General features: G+C 34.7%; 1 long non-coding RNA gene, 7 other non-coding genes and 3 pseudogenes across 39 annotated transcripts in view; all 11 read right to left on the bottom strand.

The window, feature by feature from the left end:
* LOC122707049 overlaps window positions 1-18,163 on the bottom strand; it is a 95,572-nt gene that overhangs the window by 29,315 nt on the left and 48,094 nt on the right. For 18 of the 32 annotated variants that reach the window (XR_006344590.1, XR_006344589.1, XR_006344582.1 and 15 more), the window contains exons 1-11: window positions 14,406-17,610; window positions 12,590-12,630; window positions 9,606-9,664; window positions 7,609-8,316; window positions 6,726-6,785; window positions 5,748-5,818; window positions 5,292-5,350; window positions 4,276-4,359; window positions 3,315-3,390; window positions 1,120-1,191; window positions 219-283 (exon numbers count right to left, since the gene is read on the bottom strand). This is a non-coding gene — a long non-coding RNA (uncharacterized LOC122707049). Of the gene's footprint in view, window positions 1-218; window positions 284-1,119; window positions 1,433-3,314; window positions 3,391-4,275; window positions 4,360-5,291; window positions 5,351-5,747; window positions 5,819-6,725; window positions 6,786-7,252; window positions 7,392-7,608; window positions 8,317-9,605; window positions 9,665-12,589; window positions 12,631-14,405; window positions 17,611-18,163 lie in introns of those variants that run through there. The other 14 variants (XR_006344573.1, XR_006344580.1, XR_006344578.1 and 11 more) reach the window with 13 other exon arrangements.
* LOC122707253 lies at window positions 3,016-3,075 on the bottom strand (annotated as a pseudogene).
* LOC122707231 lies at window positions 3,861-3,938 on the bottom strand (annotated as a pseudogene).
* Window positions 5,043-5,117, bottom strand: LOC122707223. Its single transcript, XR_006344743.1, has one exon. It is a non-coding gene; the product is annotated as a small nucleolar RNA SNORD113/SNORD114 family (small nucleolar RNA).
* Window positions 5,568-5,642, bottom strand: LOC122707228. Its single transcript, XR_006344748.1, has one exon. It is a non-coding gene; the product is annotated as a small nucleolar RNA SNORD113/SNORD114 family (small nucleolar RNA).
* Window positions 7,247-7,319, bottom strand: LOC122707238. Its single transcript, XR_006344757.1, has one exon. It is a non-coding gene; the product is annotated as a small nucleolar RNA SNORD113/SNORD114 family (small nucleolar RNA).
* Window positions 8,212-8,288, bottom strand: LOC122707241 (annotated as a pseudogene).
* On the bottom strand, window positions 9,182-9,256 carry LOC122707225. Its single transcript, XR_006344745.1, has one exon. It is a non-coding gene; the product is annotated as a small nucleolar RNA SNORD113/SNORD114 family (small nucleolar RNA).
* LOC122707237 lies at window positions 10,103-10,177 on the bottom strand. The gene has a single exon (XR_006344756.1). It is a non-coding gene; the product is annotated as a small nucleolar RNA SNORD113/SNORD114 family (small nucleolar RNA).
* On the bottom strand, window positions 14,095-14,167 carry LOC122707244. The gene has a single exon (XR_006344761.1). It is a non-coding gene; the product is annotated as a small nucleolar RNA SNORD113/SNORD114 family (small nucleolar RNA).
* LOC122707251 lies at window positions 15,879-15,952 on the bottom strand. Its single transcript, XR_006344768.1, has one exon. It is a non-coding gene; the product is annotated as a small nucleolar RNA SNORD113/SNORD114 family (small nucleolar RNA).

The following is an 18,163-nucleotide window of genomic DNA, read 5'->3' as shown; positions in this document are numbered from 1 at the left end:
TTAACATCTGTACATACAATAATTTCCCTCAGCAATTCTCTCTTCCATTAATCAGTCTAGGTTTGCACCTACTCATTAAGAACCATGTGTGACATATGAATTCCATGATGGGCCACAGCTAACTTCTTAGATTATACTTAATGCATGTTTTTAACAAAACAGTGAATATTCTTAAACAAGACAGCCCCACCAGGGTAAGAGCTTGGCCTATTACTCACATTTGTCTCTTTGCTAATACAGAATTCACTGCCATGGCAGAAGGCTTACGTCAGTTCAGTTCATTCTGAGTATAAGGAATGCAGATAAGAAAATCTTGAGACATTCATCCCATTAATACATGCTTTTCTCATGGCATTTTCTCAGCCATTTATGTATTTATTAGTTTATAGTGATTTATTTCTTTTTTTCTAAAGTAAACTACTTGAACTCAAACTCAGACTCAAAGCAAGAACGGAATAACATGTTTCCCTGCCTCTATCATTCTTCCCCCAACTGCAACCTCCTGACCCATTTATTACTTAATGAGAACCTCCTTAATGAGGGTAGAAGTTATATTAATAGTAATTCATGCCTCACCACATATTTTCATATTTGGATATGCTTCACCCTTTTCATTTTATACACTGACATATTTATTTATTCTTCCATTTAATTATTTAAGATAATAAAATCCAAATTCATTAAGCACCAAAGACTGAGAATACAATCCCTGAACATTACTGAAGTCTACCCCTTTCCACAGATGTAAACATAATTTTTTTGTCATGGACCTCAGTAGTTTGTAGATGTTTTGATCATAAAAAATATTTCAAAATGCATTCCATTCCCATCATTGGTCCATGGTGGGCCTCTTTTTCATAGTGTGAACACTTTGTGCATGTCTGACTCTTTGTGACCCTATGGACTATAGCCCGCTAGGCTCCTCTGCCCATGGGATTCTCCAGGCAAGAATACTGGAGTGGGCTGCCATGCCCTCTTCCAGGGGATCTTCCTTACCCAGGGATCGAACCCACATTTCCTGCGTCTCCTGCACAGCAGAGAGATTCTCTACCGCTGAGCCACCGAGGAAGCCCATGAACCCAATATCAGAACTAAACTATTGACTAGTATTATACTTACATCTCCAATGTGCTCTTCCTCATGATGAAAATATCTTACATTGCTATCAACTAAGGAATATTTAGGGAAAACCTAAAACAAAAATTTAAAGAGCTATAAAAATGGATGACAGGGACTCAAACTGTTTTTAAAATCATCCCAAATGATCAAATTTATCATAATCAAATTAATCATAAATTTTCATTTCTCATCATTCATACAGATCTGTCCTTATTCGATTTTCTTCATCTATGTAGTCATATACTCATTTCTTAAACATACTGGCAGCCTAGAGATCTTGGTCTTTTCAGTCCAGGTGTACCCATTTAGTGGTCTGTAAAAATGATGTTAAAAGAATGAGACATTTTCACCATGCATGCATCCTCAGTCATATCTGACTCTTTGCAACCCCACTGACAGTAGCCCGCCAGGCACCCTTGTCCATGGGATTTTCCAGGCAAGAATACTGGAGTGGTTGCCCTTTCCTACTCCAGGGGATCTTCCCAACCCAGGGATCGAACCCACATCTCCTGTGTCTCCTGTAGGTGGACTCTTTCCCACCTGAGCCACACTAACATACAGCAAGACCACTACTCTAGAAACATTACTTCCTGATAGGCAGAATTAGCAGAACTTGGGAACATATTAGGAAGGCAGATTAGTGGAACCCACACTAATTGTATTGAGTCAGAAATGCTGACACTGGGACCAGCAATCTGTCATCTAACAAGCCCTTTGGGTGATTCTGATCAAGTGTGAGAACAGTGCTGTACATTAACTGAACAGAGAGGTAACACCCTTGATCTACTGGTTTCTTAATGTAATGCTGCACTTCAGGACTATTTGAACAAAAATTTCTATCTATCCATCTACCTATTGATTCTTTAATTTATTCTCATAGACTACTGTAACAAGTCCCCAGGATCTATCTAAACCCCAGAATTAGATTCTTGAAAATTACAGAAATCTAACTAAAGACTTATTCCCATGGATAATAATATCAAATCTCCTTTTGAAATGAACTTCAATGATGCAGAAATGAATTAATCACAAGACACATTCAGAAAGCATTCCATTCACATCATAGGTTCCTGCTTGACTCTTTCTCATTTAAATTCTACATTCTTTAAAGATGTAAAAAAGAACCACCATGGACCCACTATCCACTCCACATTCAAACACTGTAAATGTTTTACATTTTCCTGCAGGTTGCTTCACTAAATTAATAGCTTAGATTTTTTTCAACAAAGGAATGTTTATAAACTGTGGTGCAAACCTAATCTGGAATAATAAGTAGCTGTGAAATAGAATGTAAAAGCCTCAAACTTTTAGAAAATTATATTGAATTCGAAGACTTCATAAAACTTGCCACACTGCGTATCTTCAGCATATATCCACATTTGGTCTTCTCTGACTTTATTTGCTGGTAGCTATTTATTAGTAATTTTAATTTTCATCTGTCCATTCTTTAATTCATGAAGTAATTTGACAAACTATCCATGTTTTTAAATAAAATGAAAAATGTCAATAGTGTGGGTGCATACAAGGTCACTTCATTTGTGTCCAAGTCTTTGCAGCTCTTTGCCACCCTATGGATCATCCCCTGCCAGACTATTCTGTCCATAGGATTCTCCAGGGAAGAGTACTGTAGTGCATTGCCATGCCCTCCTGCAGGTGTGATCCTTCTGATCAAGGTATCGAAATGGTGTCTCTTACGCCTTCTGTATTGGCAGATGAGTTGGGCATTCCTCTTTATCTATTCACTTCTATTTTATTCTACCATCAGTCCATTAGTAATAGTAAATCTTAATCTAGGATATCAAAATAAGAATGTGATTCTTAATATATTTCTAATATTCATCTACCAGATCATTTCCAAAACAGAGATTCAACTAACTATCTTTTGTGTTGGGAGTAACAGACACATAGTACTCATTGTCTATAATTCATTTGCCACCAGTTGACATCATGGGTCTATGTTTGAGTCTCTTTTCCTTCATTCATTTCTACTTCTGTATCAACGAAATTAAACTATTTCATTGATAATGATAGTATTTCATTACAGTATTTCAACATAGTATTTCATTATCAGTTAAGTGATACAATGTTTCAAATGATTTGGACATAGTCTATTTTCATTATATTTATTATTTTTTATTATTACTGTTAAATCCTTAAACAAATAAACAAAGACAAGAACTTTAACTTTTACTCACCTTTGTTGCCCTCCTGACAGAGGCAACATGATGATCCTATCAGAGCAGAAGCTGAGATCAGCTTGTAGGATCCATTCTGGAAAGTACCAAGCAGAGAAGATGATAAAAAATGGAGACATTCTCTCCACTTTTTCCAACAAAGAGTCATTTAGGTATTTACTGATTAATGGTAATATTTCTTTATTTTTCACTTGAAACAAATGAAGCATCAAAGTTGTACCTGACTCAGAGTAGAAACTATTACTTATCATTGTCTGCATCATCCTTGGATAAAGATATAATACACTTGATCCATCTAATATCAACTTCAATTTTATTAGTATTCTTTTCATGACTATATATTCCAAGAATGAACAATATTTCAGCCTCTTCATCTTTACTTAATCATTTGTTTATTTATTCTGCCATTTATTCTTTTAGAGTAAGATTTTGTAAAAACTCACAGACACAAAGACCAAGAAGAGTATCTTTGTATTGAAAATATTCCTGACATATGTCAATAGAATCAGTAGACTCAATACAGGGACTGGGCTAGATTTCTTCATGTTGGACCTCAGAGTTTCAGACACATGAGTACTCATCGTATATGTGACTCATACTCCACTAGTCTTCATCATTGGTCCAACTATGGAACTCTTTCTTCATTCTCATATATATTTACTGATCAATTCATCAGTTCACTAATAATAGTAAAATAAATATCTGTGAATCACAAATACTCAAGGAAAAGATCCTCAGTATCTCTAATACCTATCTATACAGGCATTTGCCACATGGAATATACTTATTTCATTGATCATCTTCATTGATATCAACACCAATTAAGCAACATAATATCTCATGTCACTTCTGTATTCATCTATAAACCATGGCTACTCTTCTTTGAATACGTTTAATGCTATTTTTATTATCACAGTGAATAAACAAACACTCACACCGACAGAATTTGACCATTACTTACATGACCCACATGTATTTATACACAGGAAAACCAGCGGAGGTCCTGATCACAGTCAGATGCTTAATCAATTCAGGTGCATCCATTCTGAGGAATACAAATCAGAGCAGATGATAACAAAATTGAAGGACACTATACTAATTTTAATTTTCACATAGTTGCTTAGGAATATAGTACATTGGGATCATATTTATTAATTCATTCTTAATAAACAAAACAAGGTCAAGCTTGACACAGACCAAGAATAAAAACAATTACTGTTATTTACTGTCTGTATCATTCTCAGCCACAGAGGTCAAGGGCATGAACTTAATGAACTTCAGTATTATCAATCAATATTAAGAGTTTTTATTGACTCACCACATATATTAAGAGTGAATATAATTCAACATCTTCATTGTAACTTATTTACACTTGTACATTGATTTTTTCTTTGGGCTATTTTTCATAGTAAGATAAAAAATTGATAAACACAAGCCAAGAAAATTATTCTTTTGTTTTACTAATATTTGTCTGTAATAGTATGCCAAATAGAAGCAACAGATTATATTTTGTTTTTATTGGCCCTCGGGCTTCCCTTGTGGCTCAGCTGGTAAAGAATCTGCCTGAAGTATGGGAGACCTGAGTTCAATCCCTGGGTTGGGAAGATCCCGAAGAGAAGGGAAAGGCTACCCACACCAGTATTCTGGCCTGGAGAATACCACGGACTGTACAGTTTATGGGGTCGCAAAGAGTTGGACACAACTGAGTGACTTTCATTTTCACTTTTTTTGGACCTCAGAGTTTCAGGCACATAGTATTCACCACCCATGACTCATACGCCACCAGTCATCATCATGGGTCCATGTATGGGCCTCTATTTCCTCATTCTTATCGGCATAAGCCCATTGATTGATTCATTAGTTGACCAATATTATTATTATTCACTGTATTATAAAAAGTTTCACACTTTTATAATACAGTGAATACATGAGAAAAAAGTTCTCAAAGACATAAATATTAATTATTGTATTACTCACATCAGTCTATAGAGCCCAAGACCATGGAAGATACTTCAACCCATTGGTGTGCGTCCATTCTAAGGAGTACAGAGCAGACAAGACGAAAACAAAATTGAGACTTTCTCTGAATTGGTCTTTGTTTTCTTCATTTTGTTTACACAGTTATGAGAGTATTATTTTTCATAATTTATACTTATATATAAGTTTACATATAAAGGTAATAATGTGATCCTTAGAAAAACGACTCTAACATCTTTTCATAAGACCCCTTCAGATAGAGGCAGCAGGTTTTGACTGGACCTCAGAGTTTCAGACACAAAGTGGTCACCGTCCCTGACTCATACTCCACCAACGGTCATCACTGGTCCAGATCTGAGCCCGCTTCGTCATTCTCATGGACATTTTCCATGATTGGTGCTTTGAATTATATTTTACAAAAGCTCATTAAATACAAGAACTTGAACCTTTACTCACATTCTTCTCTAGGCTCTCAATACACAAAGGAAACCATGGAAAATTCATATATCCGCTTGAGTGCATTGATTCTGGGAGGCACAAGGAAAAGTAAATAATGAAAAATCTAAATCTTTTCTCCCTCAGTCTTTGTTGTAATCATTCATTTTTTTCATTTACTCAGGTAACTATTAACTCTTCTAAACATATGTACATTTTATCTATATATAAATTTATAACATTACAAAGTTGACATTCTCTACTTGAGACAGACCCAGGCTTATCAAACTGGGAACTACTTATCAATGTCATTGTCTGCAAGATCCTTAGAAACGGGGGTAACATCACTGGTCCATTTATTTCTCAACATGCATCAGTTTTCTCAGTTTATATTATTTCTTGCCTCACCACGTACATTCATGGGTGGACAAGGCATCAGTATCACCATTATTTATCTGCATTTCATTTATTAGTTCTGTCATTGATTCATTTATATTAATAATATAGAAATCTATGAATTCAAAATTACAAGAAGAATATAATTATATATTCCAAACGTTAATCTACAGGCTCACTGATGAGAAAGGAAACAGTTTAGATTTTTGTGTGTTGGACCCCAGACTTCCAGACATGTGGCATGTGACTCTTATGCCACATTGACCTGAAGTTAGGTTTCGTTCTCTCATTCTCCTCTACATTTCTGTATACATTAATTCATCAATATACTAATTAAAATTAAATAAATATACATGAATCACAGAAACAAAAAGACAAGAGCCTCAGCATCATTCTTCTTTAGAATCATTGCCTAATTGAATATAGCTCTTTCATTAGCCACTATTGTAAAAACAGGTTAAACAACATTCTGTTTCATACATTTCCATTTGAATTGCTGGACCGGAGTTGGTCTCTTTCCTTATACTTAATACAGTTTAAATTATTACAGGGAAACCCTCAACACATCACCCAAACCAAGCACAAGCTTTAATTACTACTCACAGAGGGCTTGACGCTCCTATAGTGATGCCACCATGAACTTCTGAGTTCTGCGTCCTCTTTCTGAGAAGGACAAAGCACAACATGTAACAAAATCGAGACATTAAATCCATTATTCTGTGCACTCTGCCTTACATTTAGCCTACCAATTACTAATATACTAATTTGGGACAATACTTACAAATTTCCTTTTTAAAAAATGAGTAATATTGAACTGGCTATGGACCCAGAATAAGAACATCTCTATTAACATGAGTCAAAGAAGTTAAGGCACTCAAACCACTTGTTTTTCTTAATGGAATTCAGTACCCTCAATACATTTTAGTAGTTTTTATTGCCTCACCATATATCTCACGCTGTTAACCTTTACTTTTTAATATTTATACATTGATTCTTAATTAATTATCCACTTATAAGAAGAATCAAAATACATGAAAATAATCTAAGAAAACAGTCCATTTAGATTCCTAAAATCAGCCTTTAGGATCATTTCAAAAAGAGGCAATAGACTGTATGTCTCTTTAGTAGACCTCAGATTCCAGAATGAAGTTGTCATCGTCCGTGACTCATACTCCACCAACGGTCATCATCGATCCACATTTCAGCCTCCTTTTGTTCACTCTTCTGTACGTTAATTCCTTATTCATAGATAATAGTTTTTAAAACCCTACAATTATACATACATACAAAACCAAAGAATAAGAAACTTGAATACTCTACATCTGTCCTTAGAATCATTTATCACATGATCTGTTTCATTAATTATTCTTACTCTACTCTAAATTTTAATTTAAAAAATGCTTGGGAATAATCTCATATTTATCACTGGCCAATAAATATACTTTTTAAAAAGCTATCAAATGAAGACATGAACTTAACTACTCACATGGGCCTCTATACACCAAAGACATGGAGGCAACTAGAGAGCATGTCCGTGAAAGAACTTTTCAGTCAGCTCAACTGGTCCATTCTGAGAAATACAAAGCAGAGTAGATGATTCAATAAAAATGAGACCTTGTCTGAACTGATTTTCCATTCCATATTTTATTTATTTAAAGCACCTTGGTAGTCACTAATTTTTCATACTTTAATTTTTTCTTAACAAAAGGAATAACCTCAAATTTAAGATTGACATAGAAAATAAAACTGACTCTAATTTTCAGAAAATAAAACTGACTCTTGGTGATCCTTGATCAATTGATACCGAAGAGGCATCAGTGTTTTCAATTTCTATTAATAATAACTCTTGCCTCACCACATATCTTCACAGTTAGACAATGCCTCACTCTCTTTTATCTATTCCTTTAGTACTTCTCTAATGGTCCTTCATCTATTTATTTATACTCCTTTAATAGTTACATTATTGATCCATTAACAATAATAAATTTAATCAAAGAACTCAGGGTAAGAATACGATCTCTGTATATTTCTAGTATCTGTCTCTACAAGATCATTTCCAACAAAGGGATCTGATTAATTATGTTTTGCGTTGGACCTCAGAGTTCCATACACACATATTGTTCACCATCTATAATTCACGTGGCATCAATTGTCTTCATTGCTTCATGCTGACTCTCTTTTTCTTCATTCATTTCTACATTTGTATAAAATCAATCATTAATTCATTAGTAATAATAAAATGAACACAAAAGTCACACCATCCAAGAATAAGATCCCTGAATATCTCCAATATCTAGCTATAGAATTATTTCACACATGAACTGATGATCTTTCATTAACCAATGTCAATAGGGCACGATAGTAATTTAAAAATATGTTTCATAGCATATTCATCATTGGCCATAACTTCTTTATTTAATACTTCAAATAATTCAAGGAATAGATTTAAACAAATGACCCAATCTAAGGTGACAAACTTGACCGTCATTTGCCTTTTTCTCCTTCTAATCCAAAGGCAATAGGACAATCTTGATCACAGCAAAAGTTGAAATCAGCTGGACATCATTTCTGCATACTACCAAGCAGACTCCAGTCATAAAAATTTGAGACAGTCTATCCATTGAGCCCTACTTTCTACAATTCATGTACATAGTCATTTAGGTATTTATTAACTTATGGTAATATTTAATTGTGTTTCCCTTAACAAAACAAACTCAGATCAACAGACTCAGATCAATAATAGGCTACAACTTATCAATGTCTATATCGTCCTTACTCAAAAATGCATAATACACTTGATCCACCAGTTATCCATTTGAATTCATATTAATGTCATTTCTCTTTACTACACACTTAAGTAAAGAACAATATTAACCCATCTTTAGTCATTCATTCATTTTTATTCATTTATATACTTTTTGATTCTGTCAGTAATATTGTTATAATAATTTTTTTTAAAAACTTCATGAACCATGAATAATAAAACAAGGTCAATACATATTCATGACATCTGTCTATAGGGACACTCCCAACTAAGGAAATGAACTAGATTTCTTTCGCTGGACCTCAGAGTTTCAGACACACAGTATTCATTGTATACGACTCATATGCCATCAGTCATCATCACTGGTCCAACCATCAGACCCTTCTCCTTTATTCTGATCTACCTTTGTTTACTGATCACTTTATTACTTCATTAATAATAATAAAATAAGCATCTATGAATCAAAAAACCAAAGGACAAATCCTTCAATATGACTAACTTGTGCCTATACTATCTTTAGGCTCATGGAATATATTTATTTCAATAATCATCTTCAATGCAGCAAATACTGACTAATCAACTTTATTCTCATCTGTATAAGTTCATCAATTAACTCATTATTACTAATGCTAATTATATGGCAAACTTTTCATAATACAGTGAATACAGAAAGAGAAAAAAGCTTTCAAAGACACAAATTTGCTTACTGCATTACTCACCTTGGTCTATAGAGCACATGACCATGGGCGATGCTGAAATCTGCTAATAGGCATCCATTCTGAGGAGTAAAAAGCAGAGGAGGTGATAGAAAATAATTGAGACTTTCTGTATATTGGTTCTTATTTTCTTCACTTCATTTACTCAGTCACAAAGGTATATACATTTTCCATGGTTTACATATCTATAAGCATAAATAGAAATATAATGATATGATCCTTAGACAAAGAGCTAACACCTTTGGTCCATATGTTTCTTTATGTGCATCAGTTTCTCTAATTTAGATTAATAGTATTTCTGGCCCCATGAAATACACTACAGTTGATAAGGCTTCATTCTTGTTTTTAGTTATATTTTGTTTATTGGTTCTATCATTGATCAATTTATATTAATAATATAGAAATTCATGAATCCAAAATTAAAATTATAATATTGTTATTTACTCCTAACACTGATCCATAGAATAATTGGCAACAGAGGAGATAGATTTTGTTTTGTGTTGAAACTGTGACTTCCAGTCACAAAGTACTCACCATATATAATTCACACGCCATCAGACATCATCATTGATCCAGGTTTGGACCTCTTTTTCTTCCTCCCATCTACTTCTGTTTAGTGATTAGTTCATTACTTTACTAATCATAATTAAATAAATATCTGAGTCACAAAAGCTCAGGGACAAGAGCCTTCAGTAGCTTCCTCGTTTTTCTTTACAATCACTGCTTAATTGAGTATACTTCTTTCATTAATCACCCTCATTATTCTAAAGATAGATTAATCAACCCAGGGTTTCATACATTTCCAATTTAATCACTAGACCATGGTTAGTATTTTTTTACCCAGAATACATTTTTTAATATTTCAAAGAATAAACTAAACAAACCACCAAAAGTAAAATAAGAACACTATTATGTTGGTTTCCACGTATAGGCAAATTTAGAGACTGTTGACCAAGGCATATGCTTAAATCAGTTGGAATAGGTCCATTCCAAAACACAGAAAGCAGAGTAGATGATAACATGATTGAGATGCTTTCTCTATTAATCTTTGGATCTACATTTCACTATTCAGTGATTATGCTATATATTACCAGGGTTAATATATAACTCTTTCCTAAGAAAACAAACCACACTGAACACTCTACTAATGCAGAACAAATACTGGCCATTATTTATATTATCTATAACATCTAGCTAGAGGAAATGTCCTTGAACCATTTATTTTTTAATTAACTTACTGTTTATTTATTAATATTATCTTTAGCCTTACATGCTCAGCCGCTCACTTGTGTCTGATTCTTTGCGATCCCATGAACTTTAGCCCACCACACACACACACACACACACACGCACAACTGCACTCATCTCACACGCTAGTAAAGTAATGCTCAAAATTCTCCAAGCCAGGCTTCAGCAATATGTGAACCGTGAACTTCCAGATGTTCAAGCTGGTTTTAGAAAAGGCAGAGGAACCAGAGATCAAACTGTCAACATCTGCTGGATCATCAAAAAAGCAAGAGAGTTCCAGAACAACATCTATTTCTGCTTTATTGACTATGCCAAAGCCTTTGACTGTGTCGATCACAATAAACTGGAAAATTTTGAAAGAGATGGGCATACCAGGCCACCTGACCTGCCTCTTGAGAAACCTGTATGCAGGTCAGGAAGCAACAGTGAGAACTGGACATGGACCAACAGACTGGTTCCAGATAGGAAAAGGAATACGTCAAGGCTGTATATTGTCACCCTGCTTATTTAACTTATATGCAGAGTACATCATGAGAAACGCTGGGCTGGAAGAAGCACAAGCTGGAATCAAGATTGCTAGAAGAAATACCAATAACCTCAGATATGCAGATGATACCACCCCATATGGCAGAAAGTGAAGAGGAACTAAAAAGCCTCTTGCTGAAAGTGAAAGAGGAGAGTGAAAAAGTTGGCTTAAGGCTCGATGTTCAGAAAACTAAGATCATGGCATCTGGTCCCGTCACTTCATGGGAAATAGATGGGGAGACAGTGGAAATAGTGTCAGACTTTATTTTGGGGGGCTACAAAATCACTGCAGATGGTGATTGCAGCCATGAAATTAAAAGATGCTTACTCCTTGAAAGGAAAGTTATGACCAACCTAGATAGCACATTAAAAAGCAGAGAAATTACTTTGCCAACAAAGGTCTGTCTAGTCAAGGCTATGGTTTTTCCAGTGGTCATGTACAGATGTGAGAGTTGGAATGTGAGGAAAGCCAAACGCCAAAGAATTGATGCTTTTGAATGGTGGTGTTGGAGAAGACTCTTGAGAGTCCCTTGGACTGCAAGGAGATGCAACCAGTTCATCCTAAAGGACATCAGTCCTCGGTGTTCATTGAAAGGACTGATGCTGAAGCTGAAACTACAATACTTTGGCCACCTCACAAGAAGAGTTGACTCAGTGGAAAAGACCCTGATGCTGGGAGGGATTGGGGGCAGGAGGAGAAGGGGACAACAGAGGATGAGATGGCTGGATGGCATCACCGACTTGATGGACATGAGTTTGAGTAAACTCTGGGAGCTGGTGATGGACAGGGAGGCCTGGCGTGCTGGGATTCATGGGGTCGCAGAGTCAGACACGCCTGAGCAGCTGAAATGAACTAAACAGACACTGTTTCAGATCCCTGTCCTTGAGTGATCGTTTAACAGCTCTTTTGATTTTCAAGCACAGATAGATTTATGTGACAAAACTACGTCTTTATAGAGGAAGGCTTAAATCAACTGTGACTCAAATTAAAATTGATAATACACTGTACATTAATTAATTGAGTAATTAGCTCTGAAAATAAATAAAATGGCCTTCCTTTTTTCTCCTTAATTGACCACAGATGTACTGAATTGGCTTACATAAGACCTCCATTCATTTAATTTGTACTTGTAGCCATTTATCCCTTCCAATAATAGAGTTAACACCCATGACAAACCATCAAACCAGAAGCAATTACTTTGACTGTTACTTACGTAAGTTTCTACAGTCCTTAATTGAATCATGAGCATCCATTCTGTAGAGTACAAAGCAAATATTAAAATAGACAGATAAGACAGACAGGTAGACAAATAAGGGAACCTAGATTCGGATTTTTTTAGTTGAATTCAAGTCAACAAGTGATGAGGAATAAATGCTAGTACTTATTGTTTATTAAAGCTCTGAATGACATAATGATTGATTGATTGATTGAACCAAGTATTAAAATTAATTAATATAATGAATATCTCTGAAACCAACATCAGACAAAAGAATAAGAACTGTGACTATTACACATGTCTGTTTGCACGTCCTCTATTCAGTCAGATAGGAGCTATAGTTGTTCTGTCGCTCAGCCGTGTCACAATCCCGTGGACTGTAGCCCACCAGGCTCCTCTGTCCATGGAATTCTCCAGACAAGACTACTGGAGTGGGTTGCCATTTCCTTTTCCAGGGGACCTTCCCGATGCAGGGATTGAACCCAGGTCTCCTGCATTGCAGGCAGATTCTTTACAGTCTAACCTATAACACCTTTCCAAATGAAACTTGGGTGGAAAGAATTCAGGTAATCTCAACCTTAGATTCAAGCACATTCTCAGAGATTCTCCATGCCTCTTCTACCTTCATATATATATATGAATATATATAACTACACATAGAGCCATTTTATCTTACATTTTTTAAAGAAACTACACCAACAACCAGGAAGAGAAATACTCTCTAAATATATTGACCATTCCAAAACTTAAGAACCTAGCTCTAGTTCCTTTATCTAGATAGCAATTTTTAGAAGTGGATTAATCACTCTCCTTGTTTCATAACAAATGGTCTTCATTGGACCATGCATTACTTTCAAGTAACTGATTAAAATATTAACTTATTACTTGATACATTTATAATAGTAACATTAATATTTGTGACAAAAAAGATTCAGGACAGTATTAATGCCTGTCCATAAGCTCATAAGGCACAGGAAAAAGATTAGATAATTTTTTTAAATTAAAAAGTATCAAAGATCATTGGATTGATCATAATTGGTCATGTGACATATTCTTAACATAGATCCATGTATAAAGCCTTCTCTCAGGTAGGTAGGTAGTTAATCAATAATTACGTAAAAGCTTTGCCCTTCTCTTAATAAAACAAAAACCAACAAACCAGCCCAGAAAAATAGCATGAGCTCTTACATCCACTTATGCAAATGTTCTTTACCCAAAATGGTAAGCTTTAGTCAATTTATTTTACTGGAATCCAGTACTTCAGAAATGTATTAATAATGATTTTTATATTACATATATTATATTACACTCTGTCATATTTGAACCAGGAATAAACCATTTTGTCCTTATTCACTTATACTTTCTTGATTTATTCATACATTGATTTACTGAAAATACAATACTAAGAAGCCCAAACACAAGAACAAACTCTTGAATATTTTTAAATCCTTGAGCAAGCTCATTTCCTATAGAGATAACAAAGAGGAATGAATCTTTTTACACTGGACCTCAGAGTAACAGGGTTTAATCAAAGTCCTTGACTTCAGACACCCCAGGGTACTCATCACCGATCCAGGGTAAGTAATCTTTTACTTCATTTATACCTTTATTTATTGATCCATTCACTGATCCACCAACAGAAATAACATCAATGTCCATGAATAGAAAAAAATCCAAGAACCAGATCCTTAGATATGACCAAGGTCTGTATGCGGGCTCTTTAATTTGATAAACTCTGATGAAAAATTCACTCCAAAATCTTATGACAAGATCTTTTGACTATTACTATTATATTTGTCATTAGGATCCTTACCCACAAAGGTAAGAGCCAAGATCTTCCTCAGAGAAGACTGAAGCAGCCATAGTCTTCATTCTGTGGGGTCAAATGCCAATGTTCAGAAGAAGGAACTGTCCAGATGTAGACTGATATAAAGGATATTAGCTGTGTGATCCTAGGTTAATCATGAAGTCGACTCAAGTCTCACTTTCATCTTTGACCCAAGAAGAGCACTCGTTTTTATTACTTGGTTTAACTAATACTTTCAAATCCTACAATGAGCACAGTTGAGTTCATTACTCAAAAATAAAAACTATTACTACTGCTCATACCTGTCTACAGACCCCTACCCACCTAAGTAAAAGCCTAGATAATCCTTTTAATGGACTCAATTTGCAGTGAAATGGCTGAATTTAGAATTTATCATTCATGGCATATTCTCACCAAAGTCTATGCTTGACTCTACTCACACATTAATTCAATTGTTCATTGCTGTATTTATTCAGGTATGGAATTATTCATGGAATATGTGACCATATGTTCAAATATATAAACACACAAAGAAAATGATGGAAATCCAGAATAGAAACAACCCAAAATAGAAATGATCTTCATGTACCTGCCTACATGTTCATATCTAAACTAGGAACAGAGAATTAGGGGTATACATAAAGATGAGTCATTATTCTTTCTTACTGAGCCACATTTGCCTCCTTTTAAACTATTGACTGTGATTAGGACTTCATCTATTTATATGTAAGAACACATCAATATCTAGGAACTAACTAACATTAGATAAGAAACTTAAATAGTATTTATTATCTCCATATGTCTATTTCAATACCTACAGAAATTTAAAGACGAGGTGGTTTTGTTGTTTTTAATAAAACTCAGTGAAAAGAGTTGGATTAACAATAACCATTTTCATGAGGTACATTCTGAAGATGAGCTATGTTCATTCTTGTATCAATTAAATAATTACTCAATCAGCATTTATTTGTAATTTTTCTCTTCTCTAAACAGCCAACTAGCAAAACACCTACACCAAGCAATACTACTGAATCTTAAATTCATCTGCATACATACTCCTTTGAAAAAAGAGCAACAGCCTTTATGAATATATCTCACTAAAATTCAGTGCTGTGTGCTGCACTGTGCTTGGTGACTCAGTCGTGTCCGACTCTCTGTGAGCCCATGGACGGCGGCCCACCAGGCTCCTCTGTCCCTGGGGTTCTCCAGGCAAGAAATCTCATGTCCTTCTCCATTCAGTGCCCCAGTAATGTATAATAATAATCCATGTTTGCTACATACTCACGTAACTGGTCCATGCTTTCTTTATATTTACCCATCTTTACATTTCTTCATTTACTCATACATTGATTTACTCGTAAAAATCAATCTATCTCCAGAAGATGTCTGTGATCCAGATATCTGAATATTCTGAACTTCTGCTGAATACTCGTTTCCATAAAGGGAAAAAAAAAAAGAAAAGAAGGCCACTTGTAAATGATGGACCGCAGAGTTAGATATCACTTTAATCAAAATGTTTGATCCAGACACCCTCCCATCTCATGACTGGTCCAGTCTTAGTACTCTTTGTCTTTGCTAATTTATACCTCCATTATCCCATGAGTCACAAACTCCCAGAACAGGATCCCAGAACAGTCACAAGATGTAACTCTAATCATTGCCTCTAGGCTGATTTCTGACAGTTTACAGGCTAGATACGAGTGTAACCTTGTTTCATATCAGGACCATCACAAAAAATTAGCCATAATTAGGCCATACAAATTTAATTCACTCAATTTTAAGCATGATGTAATGAGCCATCCAAAAACCACAATGGTACCCTACATCTAGAACACACACAATAAGTTGCCCCTTCTAAGAGCCTCCTCTAAACAGTTAACAGTCTGGGTCTCTAATAATATTGAAATACTAAACCAACTGTGGTGCAGAAATAATATCGAATAGACAACAGTTTTGAAAAATTTAATTCAATGCCTTCCATCTCTTTTTAAGATGAATCTCAGAGGTACTGAAATGTGTTCATTCTACTCCTTGGGCCATAACACATTCTCACTACGGCCACACTTGGTGTTCTTATATTTGGTTTTATGCATACAGCCTTTTATTCTTTTGAGCTACTTCAGTGACCACACTTGAATAAACCACACAAACCAAGAAAAGAAACTTCGTTACTTACATTGCTCTTTACTCACAGAAGTAATAGCCAAGATCCCCATCATTGGACAATAACTGAATTCAATGTGGAATGTTCAATCAGAAAGAAAAAGCAGATTGTTTTAAAGAACGAAAAGTGTAAATTTGGGTTTTTAAAATAGAAGTTAGTTCTACATTACTAGATTAATCAGAAACATTGGTATCTGCCACATTTTCACCTGTCAATCCAACAGAGGTATCCTTTTCATCTATTGACCTACTTTTTAGTGTGAAATAAACTGGTGAAGACTTTTAACATCTTTTTATGAAGACCTTTTAATCCAGCACCCCATATATGAACTATATTATTAAAATTTGCCTATATATCCTTATCAAAACAAAAAGGCCAGATAACATTTTAATGGGGGAAATTTTGATGAATTTAAATTCTTGTTCCAAAAAAATAATCTGACTATACCATACACTAATTATTATAAATTAAATATTTTAATTTATAAATAAATTATTAATTTATTTATTTATTAAATAGCTCTAATAAATGGATGGAAAATCCCATGCATAGCGGAGCCTGGTGTTGGACACAACAAAGAGTTGGACACAACTGAGTGATTAAACAACACCAAATAGCTCTAAACATAATTTAACTACCTAGACCTTTTTTAAAAAATAAAATACAAAAAATAAAAAAATTAAAAAAAAAATACATACAGATAGAGTCATCTACTACTCAACACTAAATGTTATTCAAAGTGTTTCAAGTTTCCTCACTGATGACATTTTCTTCAACAATGGAAATATTCTCTATTAGCACTGCCCATTATGCATACTACTATATATAAAAGAGATAACTAACAAACACATACTATATAGCATAGGGAATTCTACTCAGTATTATTTAATCACCTGTATAGGACAAGAATCTTACAAACCTGAAATATGTACATGTATAACTGATTTACTTTGCTATACACTTGAAACTAACACAGCATTGTAAATCAACTATAAGCGAAAGTCGCTCAGTCGTGTCCAACTCTTTGAGACCCCAAGGACTATACAGTCCATGAAATTCTCAGGCCAGAATTCTCGCAGGGGTCGCCTTTTCCTTCTCCAGGGGATCTTCCCAACCAAGGAGTCAAACCGGGGTCTCCTGCATTGCAGACAGATTCTTTATCAACTGAGCTATCAGGGAAGCCCTCATAAATCAACTATACTCCAATTTTTAAAAATGGCAGGCACTGGCCACATAGTGTTACTAAGAAACTAAATTTTTATCTTTGACTATTTGAATTTAAAAGTTAATAGCAAGATGTGTTTAGAGAATAGGGTGCATATTATCCTTCCCTGAAGAAGCAGGGGCTTGGATCTTTTTATTTAAGTGGACTTCCAGGAAGTAAAACAAGATTAATTGGGCTCCTTCCCATATTACATATGTTCCTCACTGGCCCATAGTTTTTACTCTTTTAAATAATACAGATATGAAATTATGCTTTGACTCACTGGTAATAAAGGCACCAATATTGGTGAAGCCTAAAGACACTTAACAAACATACTGAGAGACACTAAATCTATCCATCTGCTTACCACAAAAATCATCAACATGCATTTACTTG

This window comes from Cervus elaphus, chromosome 13 (genome assembly GCF_910594005.1).
Source record: "Cervus elaphus chromosome 13, mCerEla1.1, whole genome shotgun sequence".
NCBI classification, from domain to species: Eukaryota; Metazoa; Chordata; class Mammalia; order Artiodactyla; family Cervidae; genus Cervus; species Cervus elaphus.
Note: the sequence above shows the minus strand (reverse complement) of the source record. Positions and strands in the feature narration are given on the sequence as shown.